Below are 5,338 nucleotides of genomic sequence, written 5' to 3'. Positions count from 1 at the left end.
TTTAATGGGGGAATTTCCTCCAGTTGGTGTTGGTAGGGGAGACGTAGTGTTGTAGTGGTTATCATTGTGGTCTACCATGGGGTCTATTTTCCCAGAGGTGATGGGTGTCCCAGTCTGCCCTTTTTGATTTTCATCTTGGCTTTTGGGCTTGGTTGACTTTGGATGTGGGGTAGTGTCCTTTTGGTTTGGGTTACTGACTATGGGGTCTATCGTTGCTTTTGTTTGTGTCGTGGGCCCATGTCTGTAATTTGTGTGCATTTGGGTATTCCCTGGGTCCGCTTTTCGTTTGGCACTTGTGTTGGGCCTTTCTCCTGTGGGCTGCCCGGTTGCATTTTGTTGTCCAATTTGTTGTCCCTTTGAGGTAGTGGGTTGGACCCGCTCCATCTCCTGTAACGTGTTAGATTTATTGGTGTATCGGAAAGTTTGAGTATCAAGGAACTTACCGGATGTAGCGTCGAACATTTTCACTTTGATGCCTTCTGGCTTTGTTGATTGTTTATCTTTCTTATTCTTGTCTGTTCCTTCATTTTGCTTTGTGTTGTACTCTTTTTACGTCTTCTTGGGAAGGAGACCACTTTCCATTCTTCTTCTTCCTCATTGTTTGGAGTATGGCCTGAAACATCGTTTTGCTTAGTATTTGAACACTCTGGACTTTCTTGCATTTGTGGTTGTTGTTGTTTTTGTTTGTGCATGCATCCTTTCAAGATGTGCCCTATCCTTCCACAACCAGTGCATAGTACATTTTCCCCTTCATAGATCACCAATTGTTTATGATCCCCTATTGTGACTGAGGTAGCAACTGGTGTTTCCAAGGGTACCTGTATGCATATCCTTGCATATCTTCCTCTGAGAGAGGCTGAAGTGCACGTATCAATTTTTAGGAGTTTCCCTAGTTTCCTGCCCACTTTTTCTAGGACTTCCTTGTTATAGAACTCGGTGGGTAGTTGTGGTAGTCTTACCCAAAATTGTAGTGAAGGATAGAGTCGCTTCTTGTGGGACGAATTTGGGTTCCCATCTTCTTACTGAGAGGAAATTTCCTGATATGAACAATGGTCCTTTTTGTATAGCCTTCACTAGATTCTCCTCTTACCAAATTTGACTATGAAAAAATCCCATCCTAGGTCGATCAAGATCAACTGTTCGGATGGGTTCCATAAATCAACTAATTTAGATCGGAGGAGATAGTGTGGCATTTTTTCCCAAAGAGTTTTATGATAACTGAGAAACGCCATGGTTCATATAGCCTGTTTTTGTCCTCTTGAGAGAGTATTATAGGACCTATTGTTTCCTTACCTTTTTGTTGTGTTAGGGTGGATTGGAGTTCTGCAGCGAAGTAATGCACTTGTGCAGTATTTTGCTTGTCAAGTAGTATTTCCTTGTAGGAGTGGGATTGGGTTGCGTTTTCTTCCATGACAGTGTCGTCCGATGGTTCCGGTGGTATGTTAGGTGATTTGGGTGAATTTTCCATTGGTTGTTTGTAGTGATGGATGAGAGTTTCTCTCACTGCCGTTGTGTTTAACACTAAATGAGAAAGCTAAATTAATACAAGTCGGCATGGTTCTTGCAATATTTTAATTTTGCATAAGCTCATTTTATTTGGCAATTTTTTAGACGTTACTTACTTACTATGCTAATAATGCTATTCGATGGGATGAATTAATTCCAATCACAATGGAAGAGCGATTAAGACTTCCTGAATAGATTAAAGAGGAAAAAAAAGGTGTAAGGAGAAAGTTTACTAATTCGGAAACATATTATAACTATTGAAGTAGATAACCCAAATCATTTTTAAAAAAAAATCGAAATATGTTCGAATTAAGTTGCATTCAAATTTATAACATACACTTAAGTGGTTATACACTACTAGAAATCTGGTAATTAGCAACCAAAAAACCGACCAACTTTGGTCGGTTATGGCCAATTACCGACCAAAATACGACCAAATACGCTTGGACAGTATTTTGGTGGTCGCTTTAGTATACAGACCAAAGTTGGTCGGTAAATTAAATTTCAAAAAAAAAATATTGCAAAAAAAAAAACCGACCAAAGTTGATCGATTTTTTCCGACCAAAGTTGGTCGGTACTTTAATTATGTAAGCAAAAGATTCACCGTTTGGGGATCGAACCGAGGTGTGTATTGTGGCAGGATACTATTCTACCACTAGACCATTGGTGCATTTTGTTTTAAGATTGTCTTTTTTATTTATTTATACTCTTTAATTGTATTTTTGCACGAAAATAACCGACGAAAGTTGGTCGGTTTTATTAAAAAATAAAATTACCGACCAAAGTTGGCGGTTTTTTAAATTGACCGGCTGAATTTACCGACCAAAGTTGATCGGTTTTTTTAATATTAATTTTTATTTATTTTGATTGCAAAAACCGACCAAAGTTGGTTGCTTTCTTGAAAAATAAATTTCACGGGACTCAAAAATAGTTTCCCGCATTTTTGCGCCAAAGAAAACCGATCAAAGTTGGTCGATTTCGTAAAAAAAAAATTAAAAAATAAAATATTTTGAAATACCGACCAACTTTGATCGGTTTTTGGCCGTTTTTTTTACCACCCAAAGTTGATCGGTTTTTCTTGGTCGATTTTTGCCGAATTTCTAGTATTGATAGCCCAACCTCAACCCTAGAGCGTAACCAAGTAGAGTGACGGTTGAACCCTAGAGACACGAATTGATGATATCGTGACTCTTGAAAGCTCCGATTAACTCATAATTAACCTATTTGCGGACGTTCCAACTCTGACTCATAATGGCCGAAGTGTGAACGTCCCAAGTCCAGCAGGTGGTGATGCATCTACAAGTTGTAAGACCTCTAGTTGTTTAATTGTAAACCTTCTCCATTTGTTTTGCACCGTAATTCCTTTTTCATGCAATGAAGCGGCTACTTACACCTCGGTTGGAGGATCCCCTTGAAAAAATAGCACATGACATGACATGACCCAGAAGACCAAACAGTGAAATGAGCAAACTAAGTAATTAGGACTTCCTGTTTAAGGAGGTTTTTTTCCTCTTTACTAATTACTATCGTGTTACAAAGAATGTTTCGCTTAAGTAGCACTTTAATGAGCCACATTGAAGATTCAATGAAACAACAACAAATGTTGCTTCCTTAAATGGTCTCCAATCATCTCGATTTAGTAAATTGAGGTTTATGGGAGCTACTTCAGAGCCAAACAAAAAATTCGAGATAAGTAAATATACAAAAATGAAATGATTGTTTGTCATATTATTCTCTATTATGTTTTATGTATTTCATGTTATGATAATAATTGGAAAGTGAAGTATAATAAACTCGTATGATTGAAGAATTTCACATGTTGAAAATTTTGACAACTTATTTAATTTTTCACGTCATATTGATTTCAATAAAATGGTACGTATAAATACTAGTATTAGTACCCGCGTGATGTACGGATAAATAGATTTGGGTTATTCGAATTATATGCAAATTACGTTAAAATTCAAATCTTCCAAATAAAAATTACATATAGTTATTAGATATCAATAAGCAGGACATGAAATCGTTTCTCATATTTCGTACTGGATAATATGTTTTCTTTTTTTTATATAGGGCAAATTTCATATTAAAACAACGGGGCTGCCTCCTTTTCAACTTTATAGTCCATATTTCAATTTACAATTGAGTAGCCTAAAAATTAGAGGCCCATATCCGAAAAAAGGGGCGTTATTTCCATTTTTTGGGAGTAAGAAGCGGGATTTTCTTTGTTTCAGCAGGATTTTCTCTGATTCTTTCCAATCTTCTTCCCCAAATACTACAAAAACGAGATCTTGCGATCAATGCAGCTCCAAAAACCCTAGAATTTCTTCTTCATCTCGAATTAACAACAAATCAAACACGAAAAGTGAATTTTTTTTCCTGCAAATCAGCACAATTTTCATTTTTGCTGCAATTTTGATTTCAATTTTTTGTTCGATGGAGATTTTTCCAGTTTACGTTCTTCATAGTGGTGAATGGGAAAATAAGTTTATCAATTTCGTCAACGATTGTGTAATAATCGAGTCGACATTCAGCTACAACAATTTAGTTGCAGCTATTTCGGAACAGATTAGGATCGATAGTGAGTTAAACACAATAGAGATTAACTTTCTCCCAAATGTTGATTTCCACCGATCTTGATTTATAACGATACAGGTGTTAAGGTGTATATCGAATTAAAGAAGAAAAACTTGAATTTCACTGAATATCCCTTGTTTGTGACAGTGAAAGAGATTTATGATAATCGTTTGGTTGCTACAAGTTCTAGTTGTGTGGTTGCTACAAGTTTCAGCTTTTTGGTTGCTACAAGTTCAAATTCTAGAGATGTATCCACAAATTTTAGCACTGAGATTATTGATATCGAATTTATTGAAAACATGAAATTTAGTGAAAACACGGGTATAATAGATGAAATATTGAACGAATTTGTTGAGGAAGATCAAGTTTATAAGGATAAAGAGACAGTTGTCAGTGTGATGAAGAACTTGGCTGTGACGACCCGGCCCGTCGTCACGTGAGTTACCGCCCCGTTTCCCCCATATTACGTCCCTCCATGATTTAGTATCAGTATTTGGGTTGATCGGGTAGAATTGGATTGGTTCTAGTCGGAAATATGGCATTTAGCCTTTTTGAAGGAAGCTTGCTTTGGAAAAAGTCAACCGGAAGTTGACTATGTAGTTAGAGGGCTCGGATGTGAGTTCCGGTGGTTCGGGTAGCTTCGGGGGGATGATTTGTGACTTAGGAGTGAAGTCGGAATTCAATTTGGAGGTCAGGTGTAGAATTAGGCTTGAATTGGCTAAGGTTGAATTTTGGCGAATTCCGGTTGGTAGGTGAGATTTTGATCCGAGGGTCGGAATGGCATTCCGAGAGTTTCAGTAGCTTCGTTAGGTGATGTTGGATATGTCTGCAAATTTTCAGGTCGTTCGGACGTCGTTGGGTCGGGTTTTTGGTCAAATGCAAGTTTCGGAAGTTTTAGTTTAACTTAGGCTTGAATTCGTGGTAATTTGATGATTTTTGTGTTGTTTGACGTGTTTTGGTGAATGGAACAAGTTTGTATGATGTTTTGGAGTATGTTGGTGCTTTTGGTTGAGGTCCCGAGGGCCTCGGGGTGATTTCGGATGGCTAACGGGGAGTTTTGAACATGAAAAAGTGCAGCAGAAATTGCAGAGGAATTTTCCTCTATGCGATCGCGAAGGTATGCCTGCGATCGCATAGAAGGTTCAGAGGGGGATGAAGATTTGCTCTATGCGATCGCGTATAGGGGTCTGCGATCGCATAGGTTGAGGAGATTGGGCGGTGCGGTCGCGTGGGAAGTAATGCGATCGCGTAGAAG

Source organism: Nicotiana attenuata, chromosome 8 (genome assembly GCF_001879085.1).
Source record: "Nicotiana attenuata strain UT chromosome 8, NIATTr2, whole genome shotgun sequence".
NCBI lineage: Eukaryota > Viridiplantae > Streptophyta > Magnoliopsida > Solanales > Solanaceae > Nicotiana > Nicotiana attenuata.
Note: the sequence above shows the minus strand (reverse complement) of the source record.